The following is a 19,899-nucleotide window of genomic DNA, read 5'->3' on the forward strand; positions in this document are numbered from 1 at the left end:
ATATTTTAGAAATAGAAAGAACTATACTCCCTAAAATATAACATTTGGGGGTAACTTTTCTCTTATTAGGTTTTTAAATTATATTCATTTTGCCACAGAGTTAAGATTTTTCAGACATTAATTTGGTTAAATTATAATTTTATTTTATAAAACCTCTATAAGGTAAAAATTTTAAAAACTATTTGTGCCGTGTAAATTTTATGATTTATAATTATCATGGTAAACTTATTAGAACACTCTAATTCCAAAAAAATAAATGTGTAAAGTATATGAAAAAAAAATACATACATAAAGATAAAAAACAAAGACTAAGTTAAATGTGAGAAAATGGTTAACCTTGCCAAGAAGCCAAGGAACACAAACTAAAACATTAAGTAGCCTCAACCATCTGCAGCCTGGGGTGATATCTGCAGCTCCCCTCAAGCCCCCGCCCCGCAGGCCCCGCCCCCATGCAGGTGCTATCTGTGGCGCGCCAGCTGCACCTCCACTTCCACCAGCCATGCTGCAAACCCAGCATTGGCAGTGATGAAAACAGCCCAGAGTTCAGGTATATGACTTAACAGCCATTCCTTTTCCTGTTTTGTACATCAGTTTTATTTCTGCTTCTTTTTCTTCACTTGAATATAATGCTAGTGACTATGTTAGTGCTCATGGGGTTTTTCTTTCTCTCAATTACTTCTCAAGATGATGTGGGTCAGGGCCCGCTGGCTTTCCTCCCCTCAGCACACGTGGTGCTAGAGTCAGCACTAGTGTCGTTCCTCCCCTGCCCTGGGACAGTCTCAGGGTGCCCTGGCTCACAGGGAAGCACCAGTGCGTCCTCTGCTCCTCCCTGCCCCCTAGCATATCTGTAACAGTTCTGCATCCCTGCAGCCCCTTCCCCAGAGCCCACCTCCTTATGCACATTTGAGGCTTCTCAGTTCAGGGACCATAAAAGAAGACAAGTGGTTCTGTTGCTCTTTGTTCCCCCATCAGCCCAAAGCACAAGCTCCATAAAGAAGAATATTTCTAACAGAGGAAAGTGAAAGCAAACGCCTTTCAGTCAGCTTGAGTATTTCTTAGGAGGTATTCTGGCAGTTTTCACCCGGGGAAACTGCCCGAATACCTGTCTTTTATCTTTCACGCTCCTGAGAGCTCCCATAGCAAGTGCTGTTTTCCTCAGGGGCCTCTTCTCTCTACCCTTTGTCAGAATGACTGATGATTTTATAACCAGAATTACACTTTTGAGGATGTCCCAATCCATTTCAGATTTTCATGTTGGGCGACCATGCTATTTCCCCAAACCCCCTGAAGTCCAAACACAAATGAGGACCTGCCAGCTATCACAGGCCTATAGCTCACGCCAGACCAGTTTACCCTCCCACCTGAGAGAACCAGAGGCAACAAACAACAGAACAGTTAAAATGCACAAAACAACAGTTTTCAGGACACTGGACATTAGATAATGAAGGATTATGACTGCTGAGAAAAAGCAAATGGGAGCCCTGCGATTGCCCCAGGTCACTGAGAGGGGAGTGTGGTTGAAGAGCCGGGCATGTAGGGGGACCAAGGCAGGGCCCAGAGCCCCCCGAGCCCTTCAGAGGGTCCCGGGGAGCACTCAGTGCAGCCCTGACCACCAAAGAGCTGTGAGAATACCCCGAGGCCAGGGAAGAACCACTAGAAAGAGAGGGACAGAGACTATTCCTACCAACCAAACTTAAGAACTTCTGCACAAGCAGCAGAGAGTGTGTATGTGGGGGGCAGCGGGTGGAACTGGCCCTAGGGCAGGGGTGGGGGGTAGGGCAGGCCTGGACACAGCTGTGCACTCAAGACCAAAAGGTCAAAATGGTTTCCAAGGAACCCAACTGCGTCTAACGAACTCAAGCACAGTCACAGGCTGCAGATATATCCAACACCCAAACAGGTAAAATTCACAGCGTCCAGCTTCTACCCAGAGGTTATCACACATGCAAAGAAGCAGGAATGTTGCCATCAAAAAGGGGAAACACCAAACAATCGAACCCCCCAGAATGGACCCAAATGTGAGAATTGGCAAACGAGTTCACTAAAGCAGTTAGCATAATTCTGCTCCACATGTTAAAAAAATTAAGGAAAGACATATTTTATTAAGTATTAAAAAAATCTAAACCTGAGTTTAAGAGCTAAAAATGACAATGTTTGAAGTGAAAATGCACCGGCTGAGACTAGCAGCACATAGCACTGCAGTGGAAAGGGTGAGCAAACCTGCGGACACAACAGGAAGTACACAGTGAAATAGTAATGATAAAATATAAAAAGAGCATCAGTGACTGAGGGATAACTTCAAGCAGACTATATATAAGTGGAGTACTTGAAGAGGGGCATGTTCAGGAAAAGTACTTTAAGAAACCATGGCTGAAAACTTTGCAAATTTAATATAAATTCTAAACCTACAGATCCAAGAGGCTAAATAAACTCCAAGTGTGCATGCACACAGACACACATGAAATAACACCAAGGCACATCATAATCAAATCATTCAGTTCTAATGAAAAGAAAACAATCTTAAAAACAGCTGGAAGAGAGAAAAACAAAAGATGTGTGTTGAAAAACAAAGATGAGAATGGGAGCGAATTCTCACTAGAAACACTGCAAGTGAGAGAGACTCAAGGAATTAACTTAGTTAAAGTTCCAAAAGACAAACCCTGACAACCTAGAATTCTACACTGGGCAAAAAAGATCTTTCAAGCATGAAGAACAAAGATGTTTTCAAGCATGTAAACCTGAAAGAATTCACAACAAGCAGATCAACAAATAAAAAAACATACGTCACAGGGGCATACCTCACGGCCATCTCAGTCGATGCAGAACAGGCACTTGGCAAAATACCACACCTTTCTTGGGAAAAACACTCAGAAAACTAGAAATAGAGGAAACTTCAACATGGTAAATAGGCACATATGAAAAGCCCACAGCTAACATCTTAGTCAATGGTGAGAGAGACTGAAATTTTTCCTCTGAAATTAGGAAGAAGACAAGGATGTGCATTCAACATTATATGGGAAGTTCTAACCAGAGTAATCAGGTAAGAGAAAGAAATAAAAGGCGCCTAAATTGGGGAGGAAGAAGTAAAACCTTCCTTATTCAAAAATGACATGATTCTATATAGAGAAAATCTCCTTAAACCTACAATAAAGCCACGAGAGGTAATAAATGAACTCAGAAAGTGACAAGGTACAAGACTAACATGTAAAAATCAGTGGTGTTTCTATACACTGGTAATGAACAATCTGAAAAAGAAATGAAGGGAAACATTTCTATTCACAATAGCAACTGCTGGGAACTGAATCACAACCCCACAAGAGCCAGGTCCATGCCCCTGGTCCTGGGGGTGCAGACCCATTTGTAAATAGGATCTTTGAGGGTGCTATTAGTTAAGGTGCCCAAACTGAATAAGACAGGGCCTTAGCTCAAAATGGCTGAAGTCCTTGCAAGCAAAGGAAACTGGACACAGAAAGAAAAGCCACATGGAGCAGCCAGAAGCTAGACGTCAATGGACCGAGAAGGTAAAGGAGGAGACAAAACACCACCAGGTATATTGCCATGTGATGGAAAAGTCAAGGAACCACAGACTGCTGGCCAGCCAGAAGGTACCAATCCTGAGAGGAAGCCAGCCCACCAGTCTTGAAAAACATGAGCCAATAAATTCTTATTGTTATGCCAACCCACTGTAGGGCATTTGTTTTAGCAGCTGGGAAAACTAAGACAGTTTTTGGTATTGGAAAGGGGGTACTGCAATGACAATTACCTAAAAAATGTGGAAATGGCTTTGGAATTGGGTAATGGGCAGAGGCTGGAAGAATCATGAGGTGCTTGATAGAAAAGGCCCAGATTCTTTTGAAGAAACTGTTGGTAGAAATATAGACACTAAAGGTATCTGTTCTAGTTTGCTAGCTGCCAGAATGCAATATACCAGAAACAGAATGGCTTTTAAAAAGGGGAATTTAATAAGTTGCTAGTTTATAGTTTTAAGGCCTAGAAAATGTCCCAATTAAAACAAGTCCATAGAAATGTCCAATCAAAGGCATCCAGTGAAAGATACGTTGGTTCAAGAAGGCTGATGAAGTTCAGGGTTTCTCTCTCAAGTAAGAAGGTACATGGTGAACACAGAGTTTCTCTCTAGTCTGGAAAGGCACATAGTGAACACGGTCAGGGCTCCTCTCTCATCTGGAAGGGCACATGGCGAACATGGCATCATCTGCTAGCTTCTTCTCCTGGCTTCTGGTTTCATAAAGCTCCCTGGGAGGCGCTTTCTTTCTTCATCTCCAAAGGTCACTGGCTGGTGGACTCTGCTTCTCGTGGCTATGTCATTCTGCTCTGCTCTCTCCAAATCTCCTATTCTCCAAAATGTTTCCTCTTTTATAGGACTCCAGAAACTAATCAAGACCCACTCAAATGGGTGGAGACATGTCATCACCTAATCCAGTTTAACAACCACTCTTGATTAAATCACATCTCCAGGGAGATGATGTGACTACAGTTTCAAACATACAATACTGAATGGGGATTAGAAGAAACGGCTGCCTTTACAAAATGGGATTAGAACTAAAACATGGCTTTTCTAGAGTACATACATCATTTCAAACCAGCACAGTGTCTTAGAAGGAAATGATGAATGAGTCTCTGAAAGAGAGGTGGTCCTTTTTATAAAGTAGCAGAGAACCTGGCCAGATAGTGTTCTCATGTTGGATTGAAAGTGGAACTTGAGAACAATGAACTTGGATATTTAGCCAAGGAGATTTCCAAGTGTGGAAGATAAAGCCTGGCTTCTCCTTGTAGTTTACAGTAAAAAATGTGAGAGGAAATGGACAGGCTGAGAGTTAGGCTTTTAAGCAAAAAGGTAACAGAAATTGAGAGCTTGGAAATTCTGAGCCTAACCAGTGGTGTGCTCTGAGACTAAGGCCAGAAGTGGCTCTAACAGGGACCTCCCAGAGGTTCCAGAAAGTAAGTCTCTGGAGAACAGGGCTCCATGTGAGGGTTAAACTGAACAGGATCCAGTCAGCCATTTCAGTCAGGATTAGCAGGGCAGTTATGCAGGCAAGACCTCTGGAATGCCCTCTTGTCTGATAGTTTGGATATCCATGAACTTTATACTAAAATGACAGGGCTTTTGCAAAATTTGTATGAGCAGATCCACTGCCAGCCTGGTCTGAAAAGAACAGAAAAGGGCAAACTGAAGGAAGAATGACTCTGAGGGCAGAACCACGGAAGACAAGGTCTGGACTAAAGAGATCTCTCTGGGCCAAGAGAGTGGCTGCCCATGTGCATGGAAAGGGCAGGTCAGCCCTGCCCTGTGCTTAGAGAGGCAGGCCTTGTGCCTCACTGTTCAGGAAGAGTGCTGCCACTCCAATGCTCCGAAGGGTGAGACCTTCACGGCAGCACTGGGGAAGAGCAGGGCTGCCCACAAGCACATGGAAGGGGTGGGGCTACCCTTCGGTCAGGTCTGGAAGATAAAACATTGATCCATAAATGACTCGGACCTTGAAATTGGATGGTGTTTATCCTGCTGGGTTTTGAAATTACTTGATACCTATGACCCATTTTTGTTTTAATTTCACCCTTCTGGAATAGAAATGTTTATTCCTGTCCTTCCACTGTATGTATACTGGAAGCATAAATTTGTTCTCTAGTTTTCATAGGTCTATGAATCAGAGAAATTCTACCCTAGGACAGAGCATACTCAAACTGATTTGTTACCCTAGGAAAGACCAAACCCAAACTGATTTGTTACCCTAGGACAGACCATACCCAAACTGATTTGGATATTTAGCATTGTTACTGAAATGATGTAAAGCTTTGGGGATATTGAGAAGGAATTAATATATTTTGCACATGGGAAGAACACGTCTTTTGGGATCCAAAGGGCAGATTGTTGGGACTGAATCACATCTCTCACAAAAGGCATGTTCAGCTCTCAACCCTTAGTCCTGTGGGTGAAGACCTGTTTTAGTCTACCAAAGCTGCCAGAATGCAACACACCAGAGAGGAATTGGCTTTTAGTAAAACAGGGTTTAGTTAAAAACATATAGTTCTTCAGAGGAAAGGCGGCTAACTTTCAACTGAGGTTCTTTCTTATGTGGGAAGCTCAGGGTGATCTCTGCTGTCCTTCTCTCCAGGCCTCTGGGTTCCAACAATTTTCCCCGGGGTGATTCCTTTCTGCATCTCCAAAGGCCTGGGCAGAGCTGTGACTGCTGAGATGAGGTATACTGAGCTGCTTGGGCTGTGCTACTTTGAGCTCTCTCATTTAAGCTTCCAGGCAATTAAATCAAACATTATTCATTGCAGCAGGCACACCTTCTTGCCAACTGCAGATGTAATCAGCAAAAGATGAGGTTCACATGCTATTGGCTCATGTCCACAGCAACAGAACTAGGCACCTTCACCTGGACAAGTTGACATCTGAACCTAACTACCACAGGACCCATAGTAAACTGGACCTTTGAAGATGTTACTAGTTAGGGTGCACGCAAACTGAATGGTGGTGGGTCTTAACACAATATAGCAGCAGTTCTTATAAGCAAAGAAAATTGGACACAGATGGAGAAACCTTGGGGGGCAGCCAGAAGTTGGAAGTCAATGGAACCTGGAGAAGAAAGAAGATGCTGCCATATGTGCCAGTTTGAAAGGACTATGTGCCCTAGAAAAGTCATGTTTTAATCCTGATCCAATCTTGTGGGAGCAACCATTTTTTTTAAACCCTAGTTAGCACTGTACACTGGAAACTTGGTTAGAATCCCCACAGATTTGTGGCTCGCCCAGTTGTGGGGATTAACCTTTAATTAGAAGGAGATGTGACCCCACCCATTCTAGATGGGTCTTGATTAGTTTACTGGAATCCTTTAAAAGAGGAAGACCATTTTGGAGAAAGCTTCAGAATGATGCGAAGGCAAGAGAGCTCGCACAGCAAGAGACTTTGGAGATGAAGAAGGAAAATACCCCCGGGGGAGCTTCACGAAACAAGAAGCCGGGAGAGAAAGCTTACAGACACCAACATGTTCGTCATGTGCCTTTCCAATTGAGAGAAATCCTGAATGTCATTGGCCTTCTTGAATTAAAGTATCTTTCCCTAGATGCCTTAGATTGGACATTTCTATAGACTTGCTTTAGCTGGGATATTTTCACGACCTTAGAACATGTAATCTTACAACCTAATTAATTCCCCCTTTTAAAAACCATTCTGTTTCTGGTATATCGCCTTCTGGTAGCTAGCAAACTAGGATACCATGTGACAGTAAAGACAGGGAATCCCCTCAAGATTGCCACCCTGGGAGGAAGCAAACCTCTCAGCCCTTGAAACTGTGGGTCAATAAATTTCTGTTGTTAAGCCAACCCACTTTGTGGTATTTGTTTTAGTAGTCAGGAAACTAAGACATCAACAAAAACATCAGAATATCTACAAAAAACTTCACCTGGGATGTAAAGGATTTGTACACAGAAGACCATAACACAATAAAAGAAATCAAAGAAGAACTAAAATAAACAGAAGAACATCTGTGTTCATATGTTCAAATATTGTTAAGATGTCAATTCCACCCAAAGAGATTTACAGATCAACACGATCTGAATGAAAATTCCAACAGCCTTCTTTCCATAAATGGAAATTCACATTCATATGGAAAGGTAAGTAAGGGGCCCATGAAAAGATGCTCAACATCATTAACAATGTTGGAAATCCCAATCAAAACCATAATGAGAAACCACTCACACCCACAATTATTTAAAAAAGGAAAAATAATGACTATGGGTGAGGATGTGGAGAGACAGGTACACATGTGGCATTGCTGGTGGGAATGTAAAATGGTGCAACTGATAAAATGTACAAAGCAGTTCGGCAGTTTCTCAGAAATTCAAGTATATAATTACTATATGATGGCACAATCCTACTTCTTAGGAAGAACAGAAAACAGAGGCCTAAACAATCTGAATACCGATGTTCATAGCAGCATTATTCACAATAGCCAAAACATGGGAGCAACCCAGGTGTCCATCAACAGATGAAAGTGGTCTAGCTATACAATCAAGTATTACTTATCCCTAAAAAGAAACATTCTGGGGCTCACTCTGGTTTGAGAACTACTAGGCTATACCAAACAGAGCCTGCTCTTCCACCCAATCAAGGTACAAGCCTGTGCTGGGATGAAAAAGCTGAAGACTCTAGAAAGCGTGAGGCACGGCCATGAGTTTAGATCAATTTCACCTTTACTGAGAGGCCTGCCCTCCTGGAACAATGTTTATCCTTTAGGTTGAAATTGAGCAAATACCAGACATCTTCTTAGAGGGGTGCTCCCATTAGCAACACATTCTGATAGTATTTCATGACAATGGATGGTGTCATTTCTACAACAGATGCTTCTCAACCAGGAATTTTTGCAGACTACATTGGAGGAAGTCATTATGTTGTATAGGCTCATGATGATACTGAGGACAGCATGAATGATCATGAAGACACAAATGGCTCAAAAGAAAGTTTTAGACAACAAGATATAGACCTCCCAATTGCAAATGTGGCAAGAATAACGAAAAATGCCCCACCTCAAATAGGAAAGATTGCAAATGATGCCAAAGAATGTGTTCAAGAATGCGTAAGTGCGTTCATCAACTTCATAACACCTGAAGCAACTGAAAGACACCTTCAAGAGAAGAGGAAGACAATCAATGGCGAGGACATTCTCTTTGCCATGAATACCTTAGGCTCTGACAGTTATGTAAAGCCTCTGAAACTGTATCTTCAGAAATTCAGAGGCTGTAGAAAGAAGAGGAAGGAATTGGTGGAACGGTCACAGCTACAGATGGACTAAGTGAAGAGCTTACAGAGGAAGCATTTACTAACCAGTTACCAACTGGCTTAACAACTGCAGATGGTCAACAACAAAATGCTACAGTTTATACATCATAACAGATTTTGGGTGCTCAACAAATCCATTTTTCATGATCTGACAAAATGATGGAATAGGGAGTGTAGAGAAGCTGAAGAGGCAATATGATTCTGGAACAGAGATACCAGAAGAAAATGACTGTTTAGAAAAATGTCTCTTTGTATATTAAATAGCTGTAATGTAGTTTCCAAACGCTTGACTAATTGAGGTGTTAATTCTGACCTGAGAATGTATGATTTTAAAGAAAAATTTGGATTTTAAAGGTATTAAAATATTTTTGTTTTGTATGAGGGGGAGTCTTACATGTTGCTCTGTAAGACTCCTATATGCATTATATATTGTAAGTTACTACTGTCAGAGATTTGCAGACAGTTTTATTTTCATACTGAATGTTACTTCTGTAATTTAAGTAAACATTTGTTAATTCATAACATCTGGGTTAATTCACGACGTTTGCCCTTTTAATAAAACATAAGGATAGAGTTCATTTTGAAAGCAAGTTGCCTTTATCATAAATTTGAGTTTTCCTTGGTTATATAATATTTGCATGAAACCTAGCTACAGTTTGGCTTTTTTTTTTTTTTTTTTTTTTTTTTTTTTTTAAAGGAAAGACAGAGAGAAGGAAGGAAGGAAGGAAGAAAGGGAAACATTTTTAAACATTTTCTTGTTTTATTGTATTCTGTTTCTCCGTTTTTGTTACATGGGCTGGGGCCGGGAATCGAACCGAGGTCCTCCGGCATAGCAGGCAAGCCCTTTGCCCGCTGAGCCACCGCGGCCCGCCCTACAGTTTGGCTTTTGATGTATTGATTAAAATTTGAAAAAAATTTTGAAAACTATTGATAATTTAAGCAGCACCATTTAAAAAAAAAGTAGTTAAAAAATTAAGTGTGAAAGTAAAAGCAAATATTGTTTGCCCTATTAAATTTGGTGCCTGCAAACAACTGTTCATTGTGCCTGTTAAAACAGTCTCAGATACTGGAGCTTTTTCTTCGGACTAGCTTTGCTTTTGAGTTCCACTATTATGAGTATTGATTTCATTTAAGTTTAATTAATCCCACTGCTCTTGAAATGGTACCCCTTTCATTCTGCATATGATTTTTTTTTCAAAGCATACTTCAAATACTACAGTTTCCTCTTCCAGAAGAGGAGTTTTACAATCTAATGGTAAATGTCCTCATTTTACCTTTTTAATTGAAATGTCAAGCTTCCTATTCTACTATGGAACCAAGAGACATAAGAGATTGTGAATATACTGTCTGCATTGGTAAGTGAATGAAATGAAGAACAAAATAAGTGCTATGAATGGTGTGCAACAGAAGATGCCAACTTTTAGCATGCTGCTGATCTTTGCAATAAACTAAATTTAGATGATGTAACTTTGTGTAATTTAGTAGTGTGTACTTGGGTTGCTTTTTTAAAGTACGGACTTGTATTTTATTATCTTTTTGGTGACAACTGAGTCTTGTTTTGTTTTGTATTTTTATTTTAGTGTCAACAATTGCTTTTGAATGGTTTGTCTAAAAGGAAACGCCATCATTGAAAGACACTCAATTTATAAGGAAGAAGTAATTTCCAAGATACAGGCTGAAGAGATACACTACTTTGCAAGAAGAAGCCTTTGTGGAAATATTTGGGCTAATCTGAGGTTGATACCTTCCCTCACGACTCAAGCCCAAATATAAAAAATAATCTTCATTATAGAAAACTCAAATAAACCAAAACAAAGAGGGTGGTGGTGGTGATGGTGGTGGTGGTGGTAAGCAAAATCAATCATCATACTATTATATTGAAATAACCAATGTTAATATTTTGGTAACTATCATTTGTCTTTTTACTTTGCTAAATTTGCATATTTTTACAAAAATGAACGCACGTGCATACTGTTTTGCAACCTGCGTTTTCACTTAGCAATATATTCTGAACATCTTTCAAGGTTACTTATACTCTTATACATAACTTTTATTGATTTGTTATTCTGTTATATGGCTGAATCAACTTTTCAAATCCTCTATTGGACATTTTGACTATTTACATCTTTTCACAGTTATAAACAACACTTCATTAAAAAAAAATGTTCTGATACATCTAACAACATGGATATATCTAGAAGACATTATGTGGAATGAAATAAATCAGACACAAAAGTACAAATATTACATGATCTTACTGATATGAAATAACAAGAATATGCAAGCTCATACTCATTAAAATATAGGTCACTCGGAGCAGGGGTAAGGAATGGGAGCTAATGTTTGATGGGCAGAGTTTCTGTTTGGGGTGATGGAAAAGTATTGTACTGGATAGTGGTGATGGTAGCACAGTATCATGAATGCAATGAACACCACTGAATTATGTATTTAAAAGGAGTTAAATGGGAAATTTTATGTTGTAGTAAAAAGAAAAAAATAGTGAGACACACAGAAAGTAAATGTCACCAGAAGGAAACATGGATCCCCATTTCTATAAGGGAATGAAGAGCAACAGAAATGATTATAACGCAAGTAATAAACAGATAAGTCATTATTATTATGACAACCTGCTAAAAAGATAAGTTTAACAAAATAACAACAATGTATTGTGATGTTTACACCATTTGCAAAAATAGAACATATGAGAACAATAGCTGTGCTGGTTTGAAAGGATGTATGTCCCCTAGAAAAGCCATGTTTAAATCAAAATTCCATTTCAGGACTTCCGGAGAAGATGGCAGCTTAGTAAAACGCGCGGGTCTTAGTTCCTTCTCCAGAACAGCTACTAAAGAAATGGAAACAGCACAGAACAGCTCCCGGAGCCACGACAGAGAACAAAAACACAGCGTACCCCATTCTGGAACGGCTGAACAGGCTAAGAGAATCCGTTGCAGTGAGGTCCCCGAGAGGTGCACGCTTCCCCGGGCTGTGGTGGCTGACAGCCGGAGCCCCTCCCTCCCTCCTTCCCGGGCCAGCTGGGAGATTTGGATTGGCGGTCCCTCAAGCCACGGCAGCCAGCGGCCCCCCCCACGCGCGGCTTCCCGGGCCGGCTGGGAGCTTTGGATCGGAGGTCAACCCAAGCCGCGCAGGCTGGCGACTGGAGCCCCTTCCACACACGTTGCTTCCCGGGCCGGCTGGGAACTTTGGATCGGCAACCCCCGAATCCACGGCGGCCGGCGCCCCCCACCACTCGCGGCTTCCTGGGATGGCTGGGAGATTTGGATCGGAACTTCCCCAAGCTGCGGCGGCCAGTGACCCCCCCCACCATGCGCAGATGGGCCAGGTGGGAGCTTTGGATCGGCACTTCCCTCAAGCCACGGCGGCCGGCGCCCACCCCCTATGCGGGGCTTCCTGGGCCGGCTGGGAGATTTGGATCGGCACTCCCTCAAGCTGCGGCGGCCGGCGCCCCTCCACACGCGCGGCTTCCCGAGCCGGCTGGGAGATTTGGATCGGCACTTCCCCAAGCAACGTCAGCTGGCGACCCTCTCCCACAGCGAGAGTCTTCCAAAGTTAAAGAAGCCACAGCATCTTTTACTGGTGGAACCCGCAGACAGACGGGCACCACATACTGGGCAGGATAAGAAAAACAGAGCCCAGAGACTTCACAGGAAAGTCTTTCAATCTGCTGGGTCCCACACCCAGGGAAATCTGATTAAATGCCCAGACGCCAGCAAAAAATAACGGATCACACCAGGAAAACTGAAGATATGGCCCAGTCAAAGGAACAAACCAATAGCTCAAATGAGATACAGGAGCTGAGACAACTAATGCTGAATATACGAACAGAAATGGAAAACCTCTTCAAAAACCAAATCAATAAATTGAGGGAGGACATGAAGAAGGCATGAGCTGAACAAAAAGAAGAAATGGAAAGTCTGAAAAAACAAATCACAGAACTTATGGGATTGAAAGACAAAGTAGAAAAGATGGAAAAACAATGGAAACCTACAATGGTAGATTTAAAGAGACAGAGGCTAGAATTAGTGAACTGGAGGATGGAATATCTGAATTCCAAAAAGAAACAGAAACTATAGGGAAAAGAATGGAAAAATTTGAACAGGGTATCAGGGAACTCAAGGACAATATGAACCGCACAAATACACGTGTTGTGGGTGTCCCAGAAGGAGAAGAGAAGGGAAAAGGAGGAGAAAAACTAATGGAAGAAATTATCACTGAAAATTTCCCAACTCTTATGAAAGACCTAGAATTACAGATCCAAGAAGTGCAGTGCACCCCAAAGAGATTAGACCCAAATAGGCGTTCTCCAAGACACTTACTAGTTAGAATGTCAGAGGTCAAAGAGAAAGAGAGGATCTTGAAAGCAGCAAGAGAAAAACAATCCATCACATACAAGGGAAACCCAATAAGACTATGTGTAGATTTCTCAGCAGAAACCATGGAAGCTAGAAGACAGTGGGATGATATATTTAAATTACTAAAAGAGAAAAACTGCCAACCAAGACTCCTATATCCAGCAAAATTGTCCTTCAAAAATGAGGGGGAAATTAAAACATTCTCAGACAAAAAGTCACTGAGAGAATTTGTGACCAAGAGACCAGCTCTGCAAGAAATACTAAAGGGAGCACTAGAGTCAGATACGAAAAGACAGAAGAGAGAGGTATGGAGAAGAGTGTAGAAAGAAGGAAAGTCAGATATGATATATATAATACAAAAGGCAAAATGGTAGAGGAAAATATTATCCAAACAGTAATAACACTAAATGTTAATGGACTGAATTCCTCAATCAAAAGACATAGACTGCCAGAATGGATAAAAAAACAGGATCTTTCTATATGCTGTCTACAGGAAACACATCTTAGACCCAAAGATAAACATAGGTTGAAAGTGAAAGGTTGGGAAAAGATATTTCATGCAAATAACAACCAGAAAAGAGCAGGAGTAGCTATACTAATATCCAACAAATTAGACTTCAAATGTAAAACAGTTAAAAGAGACAAAGAAGGATACTATCTACTAATAAAAGGAATAATTAAACAAGAAGACATAACAATCATTAATATTTATGCACCAAACCAGAATGCCCCAAAATACGTGAGGAACACACTGCAATCACTGAAAAAGGAAATAGACACATCTACCATAATAGTTGGAGACTTCAATTCACCACTCTCATCGAAGGACAGAACATCTAGACAGAGGATCAATAAAGAAATAGAGAATCTGAATATTACAATAAATGAGCTAGACTTAACAGACATTTATAGGACATTACACCCCACAACAGCAGGATACACCTTTTTCTCAAGTGCTCATGGATCATTCTCAAAGATAGACCATATGCTGGGTCACAAAGCAAGTCTTAACAAATTCAAAAAGATTGAAATCATACACAACACTTTCTCGGATCATAAAGGAATGAAGTTGGAAATCAATAATAGGCGGAGTGCCAGAAAATTCACAAATACGTGAAGGCTCAACAACACACTCTTAAACAACGAGTGGGTCAAGGAAGAAATTGCAAGAGAAATTAGTAAATATCTCGAGGCAAATGAAAACGAAAATACAACATATCAAAACCTATGGGATGCAGTAAAGGCAGTGCTAAGAGGGAAATTTATTGCCCTAGATGCCTATATCAGAAAAGAAGAAGGGGCAAAAATGCAGGAATTAACTGCCCACTTGGAAGAACTGGAGAAAGAACAGCAAACTAATCCCAAAGCAAGCAAAAGGAAAGAAATAACAAAGATTAGAGCAGAAATAAATGAAATTGAGAACATGAAAACAATAGAGAAAATCAAAAAGACCAGAAGTTGGTTCTATGAGAAAATCAATAAGATTGATGGGCCCTTAGCAAGATTGACAAAAAGAAGAAGAGAGAGGACGCAAATAAATAAGATCAGAAATAGAAGAGGAGACATAACCACTGACCTCACAGAAATAAAGGAGGTAATAACAGGATACTATGAACAACTTTATGCTAATAAATACAACAATTTAGATGAAATGGACGGGTTCCTGGAAAGGCATGAACAACCAACTTTGACTCAAGAAGAAATAGATGACCTCAACAAACCAATCACAAGTAAAGAAATTGAATTAGTCATTCAAAAGCTTCCCAAAAAGAAAAGTCCAGGACCAGACAGCTTCACATGTGAATTCTATCAAACATTCCACAAAGAATTAGTACCAACTCTCCTCAAACTCTTCAAAAAAATTGAAGAGGAGGGAAAGCTACCTAATTCATTCTATGAAGCCAACATCACCCTCATACCAAAACCAGGCAAAGATATTACAAAAAAAGAAAACTACAGACCAATCTCTCTAATGAATATAGATGCAAAAATCCTCAACAAAATTCTAGCAAATCGAATCCAGCAACACATTAAAAGAATTATACATCATGACCAAGTAGGATTCATCTCAGGTATGCAAGGATGGTTCAACATAAGAAAATCAATTAATGTAATACACCATATCAACAAATCAAAGCAGAAAAATCACATGATCATCTCAATTGATGCAGAGAAGGCATTTGACAAGATTCAACATCCTTTCCTGTTGAAAACACTTCAAAGGATAGGAATACAAGGGAACTTCCTTAAAATGATAGAGGGAATATATGAAAAACCCACAGCTAATATCAGCCTCAATAGGGAAAAATTGAAAACTTTCCCCCTAAGATCAGGAACAAGACAAGGATGTCCATTATCACCACTATTATTCAACATCGTGTTGGAGGTTCTAGCCAGAGCAATTAGACAAGAAAAAGAAATACAAGGCATCAAAATTGGAAAGGAAGAAGTAAAACTATCACTGTTTGCAGATGATATGATACTATACGTCGAAACCCAGAAAAATCCACAACAAAACTACTAGAGCTAATAAATGAGTACAGCAAAGTAGCAGGTTACAAGATCAACATTCAAAAATCTGTAGTGTTTCTATACACTACCAATGAACAAGCTGAGGGGGAAATCAAGAAACAAATTCCATTTACAATTGCAACTAAAAGAGTAAAATACTTAGGAATAAATTTAACTAAAGAGACAAAAGACCTATACAAAGAAAACTACAAGAAACTGCTAAAAGAAATCACAGAAGACGTAAATAGATGGAAGGGCATACCGTGTTCATGGATTGGAAGACTAAATATAGTTAAGATGTCAATTCTACCTAAATTGATTTACAGATTCAATGCAATACCAATCAAAATCCCTACAACTTATTTTTCAGAAATAGAAAAACCAATAAGCAAATTTATCTGGAAGGGCAGGGTGCCCCGAATTGCTAAAAACATCTTGAGGAAAAAAAACGAAGCTGGAGGTCTAGCGATGCCGGACTTTAAGGCATATTATGAAGCCACAGTGGTCAAAACAGCATGGTATTGGCATAAAGATAGATATATCGACCAATGGAATCCAATAGAGTGCTCAGATATAGACCCTCTCATCTATGGACATTTGATCTTTGATAAGGCAGTCAAGCCAACTCACCTGGGACAGAACAGTCTCTTCAATAAATGGTGACTAGAGAACTGGATATCCATATGCAAAAGAATGAAAGAAGACCCATCTCTCACACCCTATACAAAAGTTAACTCAAAATGGATCAAAGATCTAAACATTAGGTCTAAGACTATAAAACAGTTAGAGGAAAATGTTGGGAGATATCTTATGAAACTTACAATTGGAGGCGGTTTCATGGACCTTAAACCTAAAGCAAGAGCACTGAAGAAGGAAATAAATAAATGGGAGCTCCTCAAAATTAAACACTTTTTTGCATCAAAGAACTTCATCAAGAAAGTAGAAAGACAGTCTACACAACGGGAGACAATATTTGGAAATGACATATCAGATAAAGGTCTAGTATCCAGAATTTATAAAGAGATTGTTCATCTCAACAACAAAAAGACAGCCAACCCAATTACAAAATGGGAAAAAGACTTGAACAGACACCTACCAGAAGAGGAAATACAAATGGCCAAAAGGCACATGAAGAGATGCTCAATGTCCCTGGACATTAGAGAAATGCAAATCAAAACCACAATGAGATATCATCTCACACCCACCAGAATGGCCATTATCAACAAAACAGAAAATGACAAGTGCTGGAGAGGATGCGGAGAAAGAGGCACACTTATCCACTGCTGGTGGGAATGTCAAATGGTGCAACCACTGTGGAAGGCAGTTTGGCGGTTCCTCAAAAAGCTGAATATAGAATTACCATACGACCCAGCAATACCATTGCTGGGAATATACTCAAAGGACTTAAGGGCAAAGACACAAACGGACATTTGCACATCAATGTTTATAGCAGCGTTATTTACAATTGCAAAGAGATGGAAACAGCCAAAATGTCCATCAACAGAAGAGTGGCTAAACAAACTGTGGTATATACATACGATGGAATATTATGCAGCTTTAAGGCAGGATAAACTTATGAAGCATGTAATAACATGGATGGACCTAGAGAACATTATGCTGAGTGAGTCTAGCCAAAAACTAAAGGACAAATACTGTATGGTCCCACTGATGTGAACCGACATTCGAGAATAAACTTGGAATATGTCATTGGTAACAGAGACCATCAGGAGTTAGAAACAGGGTAAGACAATGGGTAATTGGAGCTGAAGGGTTACAGACTGTGCAACAGAACTAGATACAAAAACTCAAAAATGGACAGCACAATACTATCTAATTGTAATGTAATCATGTTAAAACACTGAATGAAGCTGCATCTGAGCTATAGGTTTTTTTTGTTTGTTTTTTATTTTTTCCTTTTTTATATTTTTTTTATTTTTTATTTTTTTCTCTATATTATCATTCTTTATCTTTTTCTGTTGTTTTGCTAGTTCTTTTCCTAAATTGATGCAAATGTACTAAGAAATGATGATCACACATCTATGTGATGATATTAAGAATTACTGATTGCATATGTAGAATGGAATGATTTCTAAATGTTTTGTTAGTTAATTTTTTTTTAATTAATAAAAAAAAATTCCATTTCATAAAGGCAGAATAATCCCTATTCAATACTGTATGTTTGAAACTGTGATCAGTTCATCTCCCTGGAGATGTGATTTAATCATGAGTGGTTGTTAAGCTGGATTAGGTGACAACATGTCTCCACCCATTTGGTTGGGTCTTGATACATTTCTGGAGTCCTATAAAAGAGGAAACATTTTCGAGAATAGGAGATTCGAAGAGAGCAGAGAATGCTGCAGCACCACGAAGCAGAGAGTTCATCAGCCAGTGCTTTGGAGATGAAGAAGTAAAATGCCTCCCAGGGAGCTTCATGAAACAGGAAGCCAGGAGAAGAAGCAAGCAGATGACGCCTTATTTGCCATATGCCCTTCTAGATGAGAGAGGAACCCTGACCATGTTCACTGTGTGCCTTTCCAGACGAGAGGGAAACTCTGACTGTATTCACCATATGCCTTTCCACTTGAGAGAGAAACCCTGAACTTTATCGGCCTTCTTGAGCCAAGGGATCTTTCCCTGGATGCCTTGGCTTGGACATTATTACTATAGATTTGTTTTAAATGGGACATTTTCTCAGCCTTAGAACTGTAAACTAGCAACTTACTGAACTCCCCTTTTTAGAAGTCATTCTGTTTCTGGTATATTGCATTCTGGTAGCTAGCAAACTAGAACAGATTTTGGTATCAGAGAAGTGGGGTGCTGCTGCAGCAGTTTGCAAATACCAAACCTGTTGGAATGGCTTTTTAAATGGATAAGGGGAAGATTCTGGAGCGTTGTGAGAAGCTTGATAGAGAAGGCTTTAGACTTTGAAGAGGCTGTTGGTAGCAATGTGGACTCTAAAGACACTTCTGATAAAGACTTAGACAGAAATGAAGCATGTGTTACTATAGACGGGAAGAAAAATGAGCCTTGTTTTAAAATGGCAGATAATCTGGCAAAATGGACTAGTGGCTTTAGCTGGAAGGCAGATTTTAAAAGCCATGAACTTGGATATTTAGCAGAAGAGATCTCCAAATTAATTGTGGAAAGTGCAGCCTGGTTTCTCCTCACAGCTTATAGTGAAATGTGACAGGAAAGAGATAAGCTGAGAACTGAACTCTCGGGTACAAAGAAGCCAGAAATTGATGTTCTGCAAAATTCTGGGCTTCCAGGAAGGGAGACCACAGAGAATAGTGCCCCACATGAAGTCTTGGCCAAATGTGGAACCAGTCAGCCATTTCAGAGAAAGCCAGGATTGGACATGGAGCTATACAGGAAGGATCTGTGGATAGCAACTTATTGAATTTTCCTTATTGAATTTCCAAAAACTCTGATGGGCATGATCCAAGGCTACTGCATAGAAAGCCAACAAGAGTGATGTGGGACCTGTATAAACACAGCCCCTGCCAGTCTGGACTGGGGGGGTTCAGAGAAGGGACACATTGGAGGAAAAATAACTTCAGAGGCAAAACCATGGAGGCTAAGGTCTGAAGTCAGGAAGCCTCAGGCCAGGAGAGTGGACCCACCCAAGCCCGTGGAGAGGGTGAGTTTGCCCCAAAGGGAGAGGATGAGCCTTCCACCTCATTGCAGAGGAAGAGTCATGCCGCCTCAGGCCTTGGAGAGGGTGAAGCACATTCTTTGGGGTGTGGGGAGAGCCTGGCTGCCATCACATGGAGGGGTTGAGCATGTGCCCCAGAGAAGGCAGCGAGACCAGGTGCGGCCCCAGTGCGTGGAGAGGGTGGAGCTGAGAAAAAGGTGGTCTCCCCAATGCCCTCCAAGGTTGCATTCACAGAGAGGCAAGCCTCTGTGTAGGCCTTTGGAAAGGGTGAGACTGCCGTCTTCTAAAGCCCCTAAGATAAATGATTCTCAGGCTCTGAAATCTAATGGACTTTGCCCTGCAGGTTTTCGAAATTGTATGGGTCCGGTGACCCCTGTGTTCCTTCCTGCCTGTGGAAATGGGTATATGTATCCTATGACTGTTCCTCCTTTGTATGCTGGCAGGAAATAACTTGTTACGAGTTTTCAAAGGTCCAAAGCCAGAGAATAATTTTGCCTTAGAACAGACCATGCCTATAACTAACTTTGATAGGAGTTTGTACATTTCTAACTTTGTATTTC

The 19,899-nt window shown here is 40.6% G+C and overlaps 1 protein-coding gene and 1 pseudogene across 8 annotated transcripts in view; one reads left to right on the top strand and one right to left on the bottom strand.

Annotated features, from left to right (window-relative positions):
- Positions 1-19,899, bottom strand: part of EHMT1 (euchromatic histone lysine methyltransferase 1) — a 342,941-nt gene that overhangs the window by 16,508 nt on the left and 306,534 nt on the right. The window lies entirely within an intron of this gene.
- Positions 8,331-9,026, top strand: LOC143673857 (nuclear transcription factor Y subunit beta pseudogene; annotated as a pseudogene).

The sequence above is a fragment of the Tamandua tetradactyla genome, chromosome 2 (assembly GCF_023851605.1).
Source record: "Tamandua tetradactyla isolate mTamTet1 chromosome 2, mTamTet1.pri, whole genome shotgun sequence".
NCBI lineage: Eukaryota > Metazoa > Chordata > Mammalia > Pilosa > Myrmecophagidae > Tamandua > Tamandua tetradactyla.